The sequence below is a fragment of the Mytilus californianus genome, unplaced genomic scaffold (assembly GCF_021869535.1).
Source record: "Mytilus californianus isolate M0D057914Y unplaced genomic scaffold, xbMytCali1.0.p SCAF_13, whole genome shotgun sequence".
NCBI lineage: Eukaryota > Metazoa > Mollusca > Bivalvia > Mytilida > Mytilidae > Mytilus > Mytilus californianus.
Window position 1 is genome coordinate 17416315 of NW_026262615.1, and position 19723 is coordinate 17436037.

Below are 19723 nucleotides of genomic sequence, written 5' to 3' on the forward strand. Positions count from 1 at the left end.
AATTAGCAACATTTATATATTATATTATCTCAACACTTCATTTCTAAACGAAAACGGGCTGGATTATTTTTCCCACTTTGTAATGGTAGACTTAACTACTAAAGTTTCAACAATTTCGCAAGTCATCCTAGTGGTGCATTGGAAAGCGGAACCAACCACAGCTGGATGGTTGCTTGTTGCGATGTCATAGCCGGAGGTGAAAAAATAATTTCCTATATTAAATGTTAATGTAAGCTGGGAACAGTATATCTAAAAATACTGATAATACTTTAAAAAGTGAGCAACTCTTAAACTTATTGACAATGTACGGTCATAAGATGCCGCAGAATGACCAAAAATCTTTATTGAGTTATAAATTATTGTACAGCTTTTTACCATTCAAAATCATATAAATACATGTAAAAATTAAATGTAGCAGCTACTGTATATATATTAATGTGACTTACTTCGATTCGACCTAACTGCCAGCACATTCGATACTTACACATTTAAATGCCAAACGTTATATACTACCATAAAACTATACCAGTAGAAATTGCAAACCTTTTTGTATTGTTACAGAACTAGTTATACTAGTTCCTATCTATATATAAGTCCTACAATTAGCCAACAATTAAGAAAACCCAAATTTCAAACGAAATGAAATATATTCTTGTGGCAGTAAATTAAATTGAGAATGGAAATGGGGAATGTGTCAAAGAGACAACAACCCAACCATAGAGCAGACAACAGCCGAAGGACACCAATGGGTCTTCAATGCAGCGATAAACTCCCGCACCCGGAGCCGTCCTTCAGCTAGCCCCTAAATAAATATGTATACTAGTTCAGTGATAATGGACGTCATACTAAACTCCAAATTATACACAAGAAACTAAAATTAAAAATGATACAAGACTAACAAAGGACAGAGGCTCCTGACTTGGGACAGGCGCAAAAATGCGGCGGGGTTAAACATGTTTTTGAGATCTCAACCCTCCCCCTATACCTCTAGCCAATGTACAAAAAACAAACGTACAACAGTACGCAAAGTAAAGCTCAGTTTAAGAGAAGTCCGAGTCCGATGTCAGAATAGGAAACAAAAGAAAATTAACAAAAAGACAATAATACATAAATAAAAAAAGACTAGTAGCAGTTACTGACATGCCAGCTCCAGACCTCCATTAAACTGATTGAAAGATTATGTCTTCATAATATGAATATCAGGCACAATCCCTCCTGTTAGGGGTTTAGTACCATCATAAAATATATGAGAAGAACATAACCCGTGTCATGCCAACAACTGGTTTTAGAATAAATATGTTTAATTCCGATGCAAAGACCCTATAAGTGAATCAATATTAAAACCAAAATATGCAATCTTTAATGACCTGACAACAGTATCGTAACTATATCCCTTCTTAATAAGTCTGTTTAAATGTTCTGTTAGCTTTTGAGGTGAATGCTGAAATTTTTGCGCTCTGTAAAGAATATTACCATAAAAGATTGGATGTGAAATACCCGAACGTATGAGATGTCTGCATGTTGAGTTATATTTACGAATGATGTCCTTATACCGATGATAAAATTTAGTAAAAAGTTTTGAATAGTTTATGATATCGAAAACCCTGGTGTAATAATTTTTCAGTAATACATAAATTTTTCTCGCTAAAATCTAAAATCTAAAAGAATAAGTGTAAACGTCTATTAGTAATTAATGCTGAAGTATAGCCACATATTTTAAATAGGACCGTTAAGTTTTTCCGAAATCAAGTTATTAATTTGCCAAAACACAGTAAGAAATTTATGAGGTGAAGAAACTTGCATCAATATTTTTTTTACTCTAATACTCATTATAACCCTGTGCGTTAGCCTGGTAATGCATGTTGCACCTTTGTTCAAGAAGTCAAGAAAATGAGAGAAGTTTGAGCATGACAAATTGTTCAAATTATTTAAAATATTAAAATAGATACAAAATATTAATGTTAACATATTTATTACACATTTTTTGTTTTAAAACAATGATGCACTTCTTCTTACTGAAAATGTGTAAAGCAAACAACAATAGTGGAATAATAACGTTAAATTACCGATCTAACACTACAGCGAATTTCAGATGTTTCCTGGAAATATACTTTTTCTTAAGGAAAGTGAAATCTATGAAATTCCTGTAACTGCATTATTTCAAATATTGGTTACAAGAAAATCAAAATCTAAATCTAGATTATAAAAAGATTTAATCTTCAGCTTTTATTCGAGTGTAACATGCATGTTAACAAAATATTAGCTGTTATTGAATCGGTTTTGAATGTTTGGAAATATAAAAATTAATTGGAATAATAAATTTACATAAATAAAAAACAGATAAATTTAATGTAAAAAAGATATTTTAATCAAATGTATATTGGCGTAAATTAGAAAAAGAAAATCTGTAAATTAAATGTAAATACGATTAAATCAGAAATTTAGCTGATTTTCTAAATTTCTCTTGTAAACGCATCATTTCACGCAGTGTTTAACATGTATTGATCTAGCGAACACATCTGTTGTATAAAAAATGTCAATTATTTACAATAACATATTATGTTTTTTTAATTGATTTGTTCAGTGTCAGTTCAATGTGCATAAATTAAGCAGTAATATTATAACACTTGAGATGCATTTTAATGTTTTCTTGTGCATATTTATCGGGTTTTTGTCCTCAAGTTTCATTGGTAAGTATGTTTTGTACTTGTTTAATGGAACTGTTTATATCTTAAAGTCTGTTTGTTATGCTGACCAACCATCTGTAATATAATCGTTCTCTGATTTTGTGTCTTTAGGTCTCTGACATTTATATAAATTTTGTCCTTAAAATGTATCATTAAAAACATTTTGTCAGATATGACTACCTTAATTTAGAAAATAAATGTATTTCTATTTCCCCTCTTGTAAAATTTCCCGAAGGTCTCAGTTTATTTTGTTTAAATATTGTAGTCATTTTCCATCAATTTGCCAATTTTTTACTTTTCATTTATTTTTGGTTTTTTTTTGTGTGCCGTTACATACAAATGGTACATGTGTAAATGCTGTTTTAATATTTTCCAATAGGTTTTGCTTTGAAATTTATGGGCTGAAAATATCAAATTTTAATGTATAACTTGCCTTCAGAATGCGTTCTCGATTGTATTGCATCTTATTATTTCTTATCTGTACTATTATTTGTCTGTTTGTCTTTTATTTTTGGCCATGGCGTTGTAAGTTTGTTTTCGATCTATGAGTTTGACTGTCCCTCTGGTATCTTTTGTCCCTCTTTTATTGCTATGGATTTAAAGATAAAATAACAGTGTTTCGGTATTAACATGATTAAGGTAAAAATATAAAAGTACAGCTAGTCACAAACAATCAATGTTTTTTCTTTTTTTTTTTCGTATTTGCTGTCTATTTGTATTACATTATTAACGTATTTAACGTAGGCATCAATATTTTTTTTTTTAGCAATGTGCAGTTCACTATCCATATCCGTATACCGAAAATCGCCCCTTTGAATAACCTTCTTTTCATTAAATGAAAAATAATAAGAGATATTTCTATGTGACTAAATACCTAAGAAAGACACTTATGTCCATCCTAAATGATTCTTCTGTCATTAGTATGTATTGATTTTCCGATTAACGACACCTTTACTCGACTCGTTCCATTCAGGTTAAAAAATTCAAATTTCGCAGCGAAAGCAACGTAACTGACAAACATGTCTTTTTAAAACAACATGGAGAATTATATATGATAATTGCATACACTTTTTACAAGGACCACTTTTAACGTTGAATTGTCAGCCCCTTCACCCTCCTTTCCAATATCCTACGTCAATAATTTTTAGTAACTACTCGATTTTAGTTAATATATCAAGCAATAAAACAATAAGTTATGTTTTCCCATCTGCAGAAAATTTTTATACGTTTGCTCTTTATTTTTCGATAGATTTTGTCCCCGCGGCTTATAGTTGTGAAGAAATTTGCGTTTGATTTGTATGAGGAATAATCGTTGTAATTGATGTATTAACTGGGAAGTTTCCGAATTGCATATTAATCTCCCATTTCGTCTATGTTGTTGAAGAACGGCATGTTTGCCAGTTACGTTCCCTTGTCGCGAAATTTGAATTTGTTGACCTGAATTAAACGATAGTTGAGTAAGAGTGTCGGTGATCGGACAATAAATCGGAAGAATCATTTAGGAAGAACATGAGTGAAATTGGAAAGTATATAGTCACATAGAAATACTTCTTCTTTTTTTTTTTAAAGAATGGTAGGCAATTCAAAATGGCGACTTAAAATCCCTTTAGGATTTTTGAGTATACGGATTTGGATAATAAATACAGGCAACATAAGTATACTGCTGTTCAATAGTCATAATTCGATTAAGCAAAAACAAATCCGGATAACAAACTAAAACCGAGGGAAACACATCAACTGTACGAGAAAAACAATGGCACACTAGAAATACTGAACTACAACAAAAGCAAACGCCAACATATATGGCAATGTTAAAAATACCGCTCAAAGAAAACACTACGTGGTAGGAATACAGTACAAACAAACGCAAGAATACTCAGCACAGAAAAATAAATAAATAAATAATATAATAGTACATTACAACATGTAAACTGCAGAATAACAACGAACGCCTCCAATGAATGTAAGACAGGATACCACAAACGAAATTTAAACGGCGCGTCACATGAATGGATCAACGTCACAAAGTCTTTGTGACATTTTTTTGTGACGTTTATATTATCACAGGTAAATTGCACGTTGTTAGAAAACAAAGAAATATTGATGCCAACGTTAAATACGTTAATAATGAAGTACAAATAGACAGGGAATATGAAAAAAAACATTGATTACCAAAATTTTAATCTGCTAACCTGATTGATATACAGATCAAGTGTCCATGCATCAGTAACAAGAACATCAAAATGCTACGTTCTACTTTCTGTTGTGAATACTTTTCGGGGTCCTTTGGTTTTGTCGTAATGATACATACATTCACAAAATTTTCCATTGCGGCAATCAGAGCAGATTGTTACCCCATGAAAAAACATTTATAACCATGGAAATATGGTACACATGGGGTAAAGATTTAAAAAAAAACAAAATTACCAGATGAATGTATGAAAATAACCTGGACTAGATTAAAGCATTTTTCATAATTATCATTGATTAATCATGACCGATTTGACATCGTTCATGTCTATTAAATCCACCTTAAACACTATCACTTAATGGATTTGTGCAGAAGAAAAAAGATGGTCGAATTTGAAACTAAAGTTCAGTTAAAATATATAACACTGATTTTTTTTTAAATGGCCCAAATCAGACACTTTAAATCAAATAAGTACACTGAACGATCACGAAAAAAAATGTAGTAGCTTACATCTATCTTCTCATCTTATTTTTTTTCAGGGAAATCCACTGGACTGTGTGCATTTACTTGTAACTTTATAAACAAAGCATTTGACTTGGTGAATTCGAAGGAATTTCTGATAGAGTTTCAAAAAACAAGTCCAGTAACGAATTACAATATGACAGTTTTAGCAGATGGTTCTGTGTTTTTCACGGAGTGCTTTGAAAGATCTGGAGAATTCTATGTTTTACGGTAATAGTTATTTATATATATGCATTTACAACGATCGATAACTATACCACAAAGTATCAAGATAATAACAAACAACTTTGTAATTATAGTACTTTATATAATTTTTAGAATAATTAATTATAATATACAGCTGCAGAATGAAACCATGTCTGAAAAAGGAAACCACTAAAATGAAAACAAACAACCCCTTCAAACAAACACCAATAAGATTTCTATATTTATTCAGCAATGGTATCGAACGCACTTATATGCTGCGGAATGCGAATATAGCAATACAAAATAGAGAATTATTTTCGCAGTAGCATATTCAATGATTGGAAAGTCTAAAACACATATCTAAACTGACCCTGTTTGTACGATAAGATCTTATGTATCAAATTGTTATTTGAGTCAGAGGTTTGTTTCTAGCAACTTCTTTCTCCGTTCATACATTTCTTAAGGTTTTTTATTTTCACCCTAACTCTAACCTTTATTGGAAACAAGAGTACAGAAGCAAACTGTTGACTCATTTAGGATGACAACAAAATCAAACATATTCGTACCTGTGATGTAAAATAAATCTCAAATATAAATGTGACTTTGTACATTGTAGCCATACAGCAATAAAAAATAGAGAATTATTTTCGCAGTAGCATATTCAATGATTGGAAAGTCTAAAACACATATCTAAACTGACCCTGTTTTTACGATAAGATCTTATGTATCAAATTGTTATTTGAGTCAGAGGTTTGTTTCAAGTAACTTCTTTCTCCGGTCATACATTTCTTAATGTTTTTTTATTTTCACCCTAACTCTAACCTTTATTGGAAACAAGAGTACAGAAGCAAACTGTTGACTCATTTAGGATGACAACAAAATCAAACATATTCGTACCTGTGATGTAAAATAAATCTCAAATATATATGTGACTTTGTACATTGTAGCCATACGATTCTGTTCTTGTTCTGATTTAGACATGGAAAAATTGTATTCTACCAAAACATAACTCCCAAAATACAACCTTGTATCACCGGTAGCATTACCTCATGTTATATTCAGTATAATAACTAGCAAACAAGTGAGAGGTTTAGCTATCTATACAATCAGGTTTAATCCACCTTTGTCTACATAAGGGAATGCCTTTACCAATTCATGAATATGACAGTTGTTTTCCATTCGTTTGATGTGTTTGAGCTTTTGATTTTGTCATTTGACTTAGAGACTTTCCGTTTTGAATTTTCCTTGGAGTTCGGTATTTTTGTTGTCTTGTTTTTATAATACGTTTATGTCTTTCATAAAACTAAAATTATTCTACTGAACTAAACATACGGTAATGTTACTTTAATTGTTGTCTTTGAAGAGTTTTGTTTACGTAGAAATTGTCTATGCCTAAATCCAAGCTACCACCAACTATTTTGGCTGCCACCATTATAACCAGAATACAGTCAATTAATTTTTTTCTTTGACATCCAAAAAACAAGCCAATTTTAAAGGGTTATTTGTCCAAGATTATTTGGCCACAGCTGTCATTTGGTTTATCTAGAAAAACAATTGTAAAAGAAAAGGTAACGGTTGTCAGGTATCCTGATCTGATCCTCAATATCTGATATCAATAGTGAATATCTGAGATCGAATCGTGAATATCTGATATCGAATAGTGAAATAATTCTTATCAAGAAGACACATGCAATCTTAGTATTCAACCAATTTAATGAATTATAGGAACAAATATTGGAAAATAAAAAAATGTCTGTCAAATTTTTTAACATTAATATGATCAGTATAATGTTTAAACGTTCAACAAAACTACAAAGACCATGTTGAAACACATAGGTTGTTTAAACATCAAATATGAGTTGAATTAAAATACTCATAATAGCTGATCTTATAGGTTGCACTTTGTAAATACAGCTGTTTCTCAAACCACGCCTCTTTTGGGGAGATATATAATATTCATAGATATGTTAATTTGTTAACGTACTGGTTCCCATTTATGATCTCTATGTTTCATTTCATAGAGACATCACTTTAGAATGTAACCAGTGTAGAAAAACATGGTAGCGCCTAAATTTTAATTCTTAGGAGGTCCAAAAATGGAGGTTAGGGTAGTATAGAATTTTAGTATAAGTTTAAACTCTTAGAAGTTCAGGGCATATAAATGTTGAAAATATGCCGCACAGCCCTATATTTTGACCTTTGAATAAAATAGTAGTGCATATAAACTTTCCATTCTAGGATATTATTTTTCACGAAACTTCATAGTAAAAGTGTCACAGTTTTAGCCGCAAAGGGAGTTCCTATGGGAAATTGCATTGTCTATATTTACAGAATTGCAACATATATAGGGTTAAAAATTAGAACATACAGAATTTCACAAAATCTTGTTTATCTCAGAGATTTTTAAGGATTTAACTCAAATATGAAGTTTTATAAATATTTCATGAAGATTGAAAAAATCCTGGGCCTAAACTATGATGAGTCAGCATAAATTCACAGTTTACAGTATGCATTGTTTACTTAAAGCCCTGAATAAAAAATAAATTCATGATATATGCCTATTTGTAATTTAAATTGTTTAGAAGTTCTTATATTTACTCTTCGCAGTCATTGCAACTCATTGATCCTACTTAAATATTTTTGGTGGGGTGTTTTTGTCCTGCCGATAACCCAAAAGTAACCCGTAACACCTAAATGTGCTTTTTTGTGACTGCGGCATAAAAAGTACAAGCTAGAATTACAAAAAGACCTCAATAAAACTTACAATAGTGTGTTCTATCCTAGATATGTACCAATTATTCCACATTGCCAGAAACAGGGAAAAAAATTAGGAAATGTGAGGCCCCAGGGGCAAAAAACAGAGAAAAATGCCTCCCCCTGGGTCATAAAACAGATAATTTAACTTCTAAATGCTATGCTTTTATTATTTTAAAGGTCTTTTGTAAGGAAAACCATAACTGTGCTAGGAAGTTATGCAAAAATCAGATGTAAGCAGTCATTTCTATCAAACTTTAAGTGAATTTATGCACCAGACTGATATCTTCATAAATACAACTTTTGCAAATATGGCTTTGTTTAAACACTTGTAGTTCATATATTAACTAACTTATGTTAGATATATGGTTAGGGATGATACTGTTGTAACATGAATTCTAAACTGACCATTTGAGGCAGAAATTGTGAACTTTCATTGACAAATAGGCATACAGTAAGATGTGGACTGGAGACACAGGCAGGATTGGATACTTTGTATAATCTTGAATGTTGGAATGATTAACTACTAAACATTACATTTATAGTATTTTAAAATGCTTTCAATTTGTTATCAGAATAGTTTCAAACAGGTTTTAGACAGTTAATGTCAGAAAACATGCACATAGGGTAAGCTGGCAATTATTAAAGTCTTGTTTTCAAATTCTTTAAAAAATTGAAACAGGGGTAGGGGTATAAAATGTACTGTAAAAGGAAACTTAGAGTATATGCAGTGATTTCTTTAAGGCTATAATTCTGATAAATAAGTATTGTTTTGAGAAAAAGTGTTTTTAGAGAGTTTTCTATTTGAATAAATGTTTGTAAAGGTTGCACTTTGTAAATACAGCTGTTTCTCAAACCACGCCTCTTTTGGGGAGATATATAATATTCATAGATATGTTAATTTGTTAACGTACTGGTTCCCATTTATGATCTCTGTGTTTCATTTCATAGAGACATCACTTGGGAATGTAACCAGTATAGAAAATCATGGTAGCGCCTAAATTTTAATTCTTAGGAGGTCCAAAAATGGAGGTAAGGGTAGTATAGAATTTTAGTATAAGTTTAAACTCTTAGAAGTTCAGGGCATATAAATGTTGAAAATATGCCGCACAGCCCTATATTTTGACCTTTGAATAAAATAGTAGTGCATATAAACTTTCCTTTCTAGGATATTATTTTTCACGAAACTTCATAGTAAAAGTGTCACTGTGACAGTTTTAGCCGCAAAGGGAGTTCCTATGGGAAATTGCATTGTCTATATTTACAGAATTGCAACCTAAATGGAGGTGCGGATCCTGGATTTAAAAAAAATGTGTTTGGGTGAGGGCGCAAGACCATGTTAGGATTGGGACTTGTGAAAAGTTTATGCGTTTACAATTATATCGTTTTATAAAAAAGAAATACTTATTTATACAGATTAAGCAAATACTTGTAGGTACAACAAGTATAACGCGTACACAACATCTGTCTATTCTTACATATCTATTTATATCTATTTCATTTTATTTATAGCACAAACAGAGTAACATATTTCAGTCTTATTGTGGATAGTACGTTAAAGTGAATGACTGATAGATCATTAAATTTCTATAATTCTTCTGTCAAGGCTGAAACATTAAAATGATAATTCAGTGACAGCTATAATTGAGGAAAAGGGTGCGATGACTTTTGTTTTATGAAAGTTGTACCTTCTATGTACAAATTTTATCCACTTAAACATCAATGTTGAGATTAAACTCCTAAATGAAACCGGTAGCTGTTTTATTTGAGCATGACTGTCAATTTTAGATATAACTGTTGTAATGAAATTATAGAATACATTCGAGAACCACGATGTTTGCTTGCATGAAAAACGCATCATCTCTTGTAAATATTTACGTTTTTGTACTTAGTTCCTGCATCGAGTCGATATTTCTAACGCACAAATATGTGTAAAACATAATCGATATCCGCATAATTTTGAGGGACTGTTATGTTATGCCGTCTTTCGCAAAAAAAAATCATAATATTTTAAAGGCTAAAAGTTTTGTAATACTTTATTATATTTTATGAACCAACAATGACCATAGTACAGCATCTTTTATTCTGTCGTGAAAATGGGTATTTTTATAAATCTATAATTATTCCCTAACTGATATTCCCAAACTAATAACGATACGAAATATTTTGGAGATCTGTTATTATTTGCAATTTTTGATCAATTAGATTTCACTTTCCACAAAATATTCAGTTTGTATTGCAATATTATCTTTAAAAATTATATCTTAAAGTATACATCTTATTATGTTATAATTACAAAGAAACTTAAAATATAAGGTACAAACTATACTGAATAATGGTGATATTGTAGAAATGGTGGATTAAACCTGGTTTTATTGTTAGCTAAACCTTTCACTTGTATGACAGACATACGTATAGCTTATACTGCTATGACTATTTGTTTTGCACTTATACCTTTTAAATAATTCTCTCAATTTTAGTTATTTCTTACATGTATCTTTTGTTAATTGAAGAATAAATAAATCGCATATTCTAATACATTGCGAACTTGCACAGTCTCTAATTTCTATGGATGTTATAATGTCTGCCTTTTCAATTGAAAAGGCATTTCTCAAAATTCTATATTTCTAAACTCAAAATCGTTAAGATTATTATCTCCATTCAAAATTGATTAACACATGTTTAAGATTATCCTTAGGTGGATCATTGGTATATATTTCTTCAGACAGAATTTTCTTATACTTTGCCAGAATGTAGATATTTCCATGCATTTTTCAAAAATATAATAAAAAGCATGGGTCACCGTTCTATTTTTGAAGCTACAAATTTGCATACATTGTTCTTGAAAAAAAAAAACACTTTGTTGTGAATAAAAAGAAATCTTTGAGATAGTTTTTTCTAATAAAATATGAGAAGATAGGTTTGAAAATATGCTTTAAGACAATTAAAAAAAAATGGTGTCACCGACCTTAAGCTTGTGTTCTTGCTACAATTAAAAATTGAAAATTTCTCTATCATTCCTTTATAAAAAATTTACTATTTGAGTTATCTCCCATTAAATAGCCAAGTTGACAATTTCATTCGAACAAACACAAATATTTGGTATTTGATAAATCAGTTAGAATAAAGAAATAAATCATTTATTTGTCTTTATTCCAAAGAAAAGTCTAACCAATTAATTGACAATCTGTCTCAAAATTTGCAGATCTAAGCTAAGAACTAGATCTATCACAAACTTCTATTTTAAAATACAAGAAGGCGGTATAAATTTAATCTACTTTAAGAACTTTATTTAAATAAAATTCAGTCAGTTCATTCTTTCTCTGTCGACATTTCAAAATATTAATTACAGCAAAATTTAATAAGATTTTTGTATTTCATAATTTGCACATGTACAAAATGTATGTATCATCACAAAATATATCCATATATATAATATTAATTTGTTTGACTTTAAATTGCTTTATACCTAATTCAGGATATTAATCAAGTAGACAATTCTATTAAACAAATTATTTTATTATCAATAAAAGTAATTTAATAATCCTTACTTGTATATATATTATTAAAAGAACAAAAAACAGGAAATTATTGGGCAAGGTGGAGAAAAGTTGATATTTAGTTAAGAATCTGAACACTGTTGATAACAAATGAGGATAATTAGATACACAAAACAAAAAATGATTTAATTTTATAGTCCATAAAAATATCACAATCTAAAAAAAAAAGATGTGTACTTAATATTCCCTAGAGAACATTTTGGCCGCTAACTGACAGAAATTAGCCAAACCGAATATGTCGTATTTGATTAGTTTACCATTGTTTTAATAAAAAAGACAAATATTTTAAAATAATTTCCTAAAAAATCATAAAATCAACTATATTCAGAGATCAGGAAAATCTGCATTAGCATTTTTATTAAGATTTATCAAAGTTTGAGCATATACTAATATATTCTGAATGTAAGACAGAATGTTACTTAACAAAAAGCATGTTACTGTGCTAACATTTCTGAACCAGATGAGCATTTGAAAAATGTCTTTTCAGTGAAGCTAAAGGCACAACTTTTTGAAAAACGTATTTTCCAAAATCATATTTGTAGTTAATCTAAATAATATTTTTTTTGAACAACTTAGTAAACAAAATTTATTGTAAAAAAATTGATAATGATAATGTTTAGTTAAGAAAACAGGCTTGTTAAAATACTGGTCTCATGGTGTCTTTATCATTTGAATGATTAAAAGATGATATGAATTCATTTAATGATGCAAATGAACATTTGACTTACATGTAAGTGTACAATAATTTTTTATATTATTTCGAGGATTCTCTTTTTTGTTTTCAAATTCAAGTCAATAACTTGTCTTATCCATTTTGTGGCTTTCTGTCTGTTTCCCTATATCCTGTCATGTGATGTTGTCGTTTTGGTGTTGTGTTTGACGTTGCCATTAAAGCGGGAGGTTTGGCATGCCACAAAACCAGGTTCAACCCACCATTTTTTTCTTAAAATGTCCTGTACCAAGTCAGGAAAATGGCCATTGTTATATTATAGTTCGTTTCTGTGTGTGTTACATTTTAATGTTGTGTTTTTGTTGTGTCGTTGTTCTCCTCTTATATTTGATGCGTTTCCCTCAGTTTTAGTTTGTAACCAGGATTTGTCTCTATCGATTTATGAGTTTCGAACAGCGGTATACTACTGTTGCCTTTATTTGGCACCATGAGCGCCAGTCAAATATAAACTTTAAATAAGTCATATTGACAGATAGTTTTGATGTATATAATATAATCATTATTAAAGAGAGGGACGAAAGATACCAGAGGGACAGTCAAACTCATAGATCGAAAACAAACTGACAACGTCATGGCCAAAAATAAAAAGACAAACAGACAAATAATAGTACAGATGACACAACATAGAAAACTAAAGACTAAGCAACACGAACATATCCGATATCATCTGTGAAACGGTTATTCCATAACGGTCAACCAACTCGTGATGGCGTCCGTAAAATTTACGAAGGGTTGACTTCAACTTCACCATTTGGAACTCTTGGTTTAATAGCTTCCTTGTGAGCAGCAATACCTCTATCAAGGAAATCATGATAGGAAACACAAGCCCGGGAATATCGTATCAATTGGGAGATATATACTCCGTATGCAGGCGCTGCTGGAAAGTTGCTACATAGAAATGGAAAGTTCACAATTGGGAAGCTGAAATCATCTCTTTTGTCGTAAAGTTTTGTTTTCAACCGACCCTCATTGTCAATTTCTAGATGTAAGTCAAGATATGAGGCAGACTTAACTGTATCTGTAGTATCCTTTATCTCTAGTTCGATGGGATAGATTCGTTCAACATAGTCACCAAATTTTGTATTATTTAGTGAGAGAACATCATCTATATAGCGGAACGTAGAGTTAAAGGATATTGCTAACTTCTTATCTCTCTTCCTAAGAAGCTCCTGTATGAAGTCAGCCTCATAATAATAAAGAAACAAGTCGGCAAGAAGAGGGGCACAATTGGTTCCCATTGGAATTCCGACAGTCTGTTGAAAAAACACGTCCTCCAAACGTAACAAATATGTTGTCAATCAAGAAATCAAGCATCTTGATAATGTCAGTTTCAGAGAATTGTTTGAATCAGAGTGATTCTTTACAAAGTAGGATTTATCCCTCCCCAAGACAAGATACTTGTATCTACGTTCGCCATTCTTTTTTAATGAAACAAAGTAATACCAACTCTTTCAATTTGTCTTTTAGTTTGGAATGGGGAATACTTGTGTAAAGTGTAGAAAAGTCAAATGTTTTAATACTATTGCAAGATGAGAGAGTCTTAGATTGTATGTACTCCAAAAGATCTTTGGAATTTTTTAGTATCCACATCTGATTCACGCCACCTCTAGAATAGGCAGTTTCACAATAACTTTGGAGCCCGGCTTTGATTGCTGATAAAATAGATGTTAATAATTTAGAAAGAGGTTTCGTGGAGCACTTGGAAGACTCAGCAATATACCGTTGTTTGTAAGGACAGTTATGTAGTTTAGGTATCCAATACAGTGATGGAAGATCCAGTTTTTCGTCTTTAGTTGAAATTCCAAAGGAACATAGAACAGACCTATGATTATCTAGGATTTCCTTTTTGGTAAGTGTCGTGAGGGTATATGTTGAGTTTCCAAGTGAATTGTCAATACCTAATTCATTTATCAAGCAGTTTATGTAATGATATTTACACACAAAAACGATGTTGTTTGGGGCTTTATCTGCAGGGACAACAACATATGTGTCATGGAGGTAGGACAAGTGTTTTGCAACATTTGTAAATGTTTACAAGAATATTGGTATACAAAGTTGTTTTACATGGTAAAGATTAAAACTGAAATAAAAATAAGTCTTTTGTAAATCACAGAAAGAAAACAATTATCATAAACTGAATTGTAGCTCTTTCCTGTGATTTTTGTCCTACTTAGGCCTTGGGTGAAATGTTATAAATAACACGTTACTGCCTATGTCATAAGCATTATAAAAAGATTAAAATGAATTTGCTACAGTACAGATACTGAACACTGCTTGAGAAAGGGAATTAATTTGCATCCAATAAAAACACAGAATTATCAAATAAGCATCTAATGTACAACAGCAATAAAAATAGCTACATTGTTACTAATACATGTAGATGGGTTCTCACTCTTTGAAATGAATAAAAATTTCAATCTTTAAACGAAACTTATTCACATGTAAGTAATTGAAAAGGGACAAGAACAATACTTAACAAAAACATTATCATTATCAATCATGACATCAAAGTTGTGTCTGTAGCATCACTGAAAAGACATATTCCAAATGCTCATCTTGTGCAAAAAAGTTGGTACAGTACCATACATTTTGTTCATTAAAATTCTGTCCATACATTCAGAGTATATTAGTATATGGTAAAAATTTAACAAATCTTCATAAACAAGATGTCATTAACACATCTTTTTTAATCAATAGATAAAATCCGTGCATCTCTCCATGTGACCTAATTAGATTGACCACCAGCCCATGGTTTATGACCCCAATAAATGGTCACCATTTGATGTTTAACATAGCAGATGGTACATATGTTTCAAAGTATGTCACAGGCTGTACTGTAAAAGAAATATAACACGTACACAACACCTGTCTTTTCTTACATATCTATTATGTTCTATTTACAGCACAAACTGAGTAACATATTTTAGTGTTATTGTGGATAGTACGTTAAAGTAAATGACTGTTGAATCATTAGATATCTATAATTCTTCAGTCAAGGCTTTAACATTAACATGATAATTCAATGACAGTTATAATTGAGGAAAAGGATGCAATGACCATTTTTTTCTTTATGAGTACCTTTTATATACAACTTCAATCCACTTTAACATCAATGTTGCGATTAAACGACAAAATAAAACCAGTAACTGTTGTATTTGAGCATGACTTTAAATTTCTGTTATGACGCAATTGAGAAGCGATATTTAGCGTTTTCGTAAAAATGTGGATATTTTAATAGATTTTTAGATATATTTTTCCCATATTGTACCATAACTTGAGTTTGCTTTGATTGATTAAGTGGAAAATGCACATAATTATTGGAATTGGTGAACATATGATTAAATGCCTTCGAAATATATAATTTTATTCTGGCAATAATTCTAATATGCACAATAAGGGAGTTGTATGCGCTATTGGCGCAGCTGTTTATTTAAATTTAAGATACACACATGATTGCCTGTTTAATTTCAGGTGAGGGTAAGTATCAAGGAGCACATCGTGAGTGAGTGTACCCTTGAAGGTTTCTGTAGTGGTATTTCTGGTTATATCAGAGGATAATGTGTTCCAGTCTTTAATGGTTTGACAAGAGAAAAAACAATTGTAGATGTCAAATACTTGTGTGTAGGAGTCTTTATGGAAAGATCTAAGATCTTGTCGTATACTAACTATGGTGTAGTAAATTTTGTGATGAAATGGTAATATTTTCATTTGCTAGTTTGTGGAACATTATTAATCTAGTTCTTAAACGGTGTTCTTGAAGAGTTTGCCATTTCAAGGTGTCTAGCATTTCAGACACACTGCTGGTGTTGTGATGTATGTTGCATGCCTGCCTTGCTGCCCGTCTCTGTACTTTTTCTAGTGATCTTATATTTCTGTTTGCATATTGTTCCCGTACATTACAACATTATTCTAATTTAGGTCTTATAAGGGTTTGATATGCTCTTTCTTTAATAGTTTGTGATTGAACTTTGAGATTTCGTCTGATGAAACATAAGGATTTATTAGCTTTGGCGGCAGTTTGTTCAATGTGTGTGTTCAATTTTAGATCTGCTGAAATTGTGATACCTAAGTATTTTGCGTGTTGTACTGATTCTAATATATGGCCATGCATGTTGTAGTAAAAGGTTATGAGATTTCTCTAAAGTGTTATATTCATTATGCAACGTATGTCTGGGTGAAAAGACATAAGCCAGTCTTTTTTTGCATTTTAAGGCATCTTCAAGATCTTCTTGAAGCTTGTGGCAGTCATTTTGTGATATAATTTGTCGATATATTATACTGTCTTCTGCAAAGAGTCTGAAACAGCTATGTTTGATGTATTCTGGACGGTCATTTATGTAAATTAAGAACAGTACTGGTCCTAGCACTGTACCCTTTGGGACACCTGATGTATGATAGAGGCGAAACTACAAAAGGGACATTAAAACGCATAAGTCAATAACAAATTGATATCACGATTGTATGACATTTGTTTTATATTTTGTAGTCGATTGATAGGAACAGACAATTTCTTCTCTTGTGTCAAGAATACTTTCCACGACAAAAGGAACAATTTTGTCGTATATTACCGCACGCCATTTAGTAAGTATTTTTTCATTTATTAGCTTGTGTTCTCTAAGAGACTTATACATAACAAAACAGAAAAACCGTATAAAATATATGTCTTCTTTCACTGTAAAACGTCCATGTTTTTTTTAAATATTGTATTCCTTCCATTAGAAGATAGTACTTAATCGAAGCTATAACAATGTTCCGTTGAATATGTCATTACAGTTGGGGTCAGCTCTAATATTGTTGTAGAACTGTTAGATAATCTGTGCACATAACTATTCTTAACGTTTCTAACGTGTAATTATTCTTCGGTAGATCTGTCAGAATCAGTTTTAGTGTTTAACTGTCACACCCAGTTGTAAGGTGGAATTATAAGGGCTAGTTCTAAGGTAAAATGTAATAAATCTATTCAAGGATAGAACTGTCAGAATCGGTTCTATGGTAGAACATTCCAAACATAATGTAGATTAGAGTAATTCTCTGATTATCACAATTTACAATATACCTGACAGTACCTGACTGATTTTAAGGTGAATGTAAAATCAAATAATAAATGAAAATAAATAGATAAACAAACAAACAACTGAATAAATATATATATACATGAATGTAGATAAAGTTAAACTAATAAACAAAATATCTATAATTTGAATAGATAGAGCTGACAAAATTGTTCTAAAACTAGAACTGTTGAAAATTGTTGTAGGGTCAAACTTTCAGAATTTGTTATATGTAAGAAATGTTTTTGGATATAAAAACTTTGCCCGGAGAACTGTTCTACGCGATATTCTTTGATAGTTCACCTGACAGTTCCTGACATAATGTTTTAAACAGATGGTAAAAATGATCAAAACTGTACTTTAAGTAAATGACAACTAGCTAAAATGGCAATAAACTTTAAATATGACTGACTTATCCATATATTGTATTATTGTATTACATGTATTTTACATTTGAATGACACCACTAAATTAGCACTTTCTTAAAGTTGGCATATGTTTGTTTTAATGTGTTAATAAAGGCGATATATAATTTCAGAAGTCTGAAAGGCAGAGAACCATTGTATAAGCAGAGAAAAGAAAAAACAAAACATAGATATAACTGTTCTTATTTGTATTTTAGCCTACTACCCTCATACTCCTTCGCTTTGTGATGTTTGTAATGGAACTAATCTTTTCAACGAGAACCTTAACGGTAATGATATAATACAAAAAAATCACCAAAGATATCAGGTTTATGATTTAGTACAACAGTTGCACGTTTTCTCTACATACGACTCAAAAGTGGCGCTTGAACCAAAACAGTTGAAATACGTATTTGAAGAGTATGGGGAAATTCAAAATATTCAAAAAATTCTTGGGGTAGACAAACATTAGTGTTTCGAACAATTCAACATTGTGTAAACATTAAATTTACAGAAACTGAACATACCACGAATATTCAAGTATAGTATAAAAGCATTCTACTTTTCTATCCTTTACACAGTTCTTCCCCATTCCAAACTGAACGATTACTTGAAAGCATTTATCTTGCTTTTTATCTTAACAAAATTACCAGCGTAGACATGTTCTACATAAGGAAATGCATGTACCAAGTGAGGAACATGATAATTGTTTGCCATTCGTTTGATCTGTTTGAGTTTTTGATTTTACCATTAGATAAAGGACTTTCAGTTGTGAATGTTCTTTGGAGTCGGTATAACGACAAAAGAGATGCTTCCCAATTGTGAACGTTCCTTTTTTATATGTAGAAATATTCCAGCAGCGCCTGTATATGGAGTTATTTATCACCCAGTAAATACGATATGCCAGAGCTTTCATTTGCTGCTTACAAGGAAGAAGTGATAATCAAGAGTTCCAGGTGGTGAAGTTGAAATCATTCCTTTGATATTTTTTCGGACACCAACAGTAGTTGGTTGATCGTTATGGCACATTGGTTTCTCAATTGACGACGGATATGTTCCGATTGTTGTAACCACAATATCGTCCTATTTTTCTAGATGTGACCTACATGTACCAACTTAGAATTATCACCGGATTTGTAATTAAATGACGGGTGCCATACGAGGAGTAGGATCAACTATCCTACAGGACCGCATGAGATTAAACCCCAGTGTTTGATTTGGTCCGCGTTGCTATGTCTTTAGTTTTCTATTTTGTGTTCTGTGTACTGGTGTTTGTCTTTTGGTCATTTTCTTTTTTTGCCTTGGCTTTTTCAGTTTGTTTTTCTACTAAGGCATGTTAGGATTTGACTATCCCTTTTGGTATCTTTCGCCTCTCTTTTATGTCAACACCAGAGTGAAGACTACTTGGTTAGTGATGATTTCGAGGACTAAATGTCAAAAACAAGAACATGCAGAATTGTACTTTAATCTTTAGAACACTTTCCAAATTATAGAAAAAAAAATCCCCTACAATACAGTATGTAACGAATTGATTCCTTGTACGATGTACAAATATTAAGATTAGTTCGAGAAAGTTGCATGCAGAATTATTAACATATGAAAATTAACTCTAGCATCAAGGCATGTCTCTAATCTCAT

The 19723-nt window shown here is 31.1% G+C and overlaps 1 long non-coding RNA gene across 1 annotated transcript; it reads left to right on the forward strand.

The window, feature by feature from the left end:
• The first annotated feature begins 5422 nt into the window (after positions 1-5422).
• On the forward strand, positions 5423-18375 carry LOC127723296 (uncharacterized). The gene is made up of 3 exons (XR_007991988.1): positions 5423-5610; positions 17117-17211; positions 18304-18375. It is a non-coding gene; the product is annotated as an uncharacterized LOC127723296 (long non-coding RNA).
• Positions 18376-19723: the final 1348 nt, after the last annotated feature.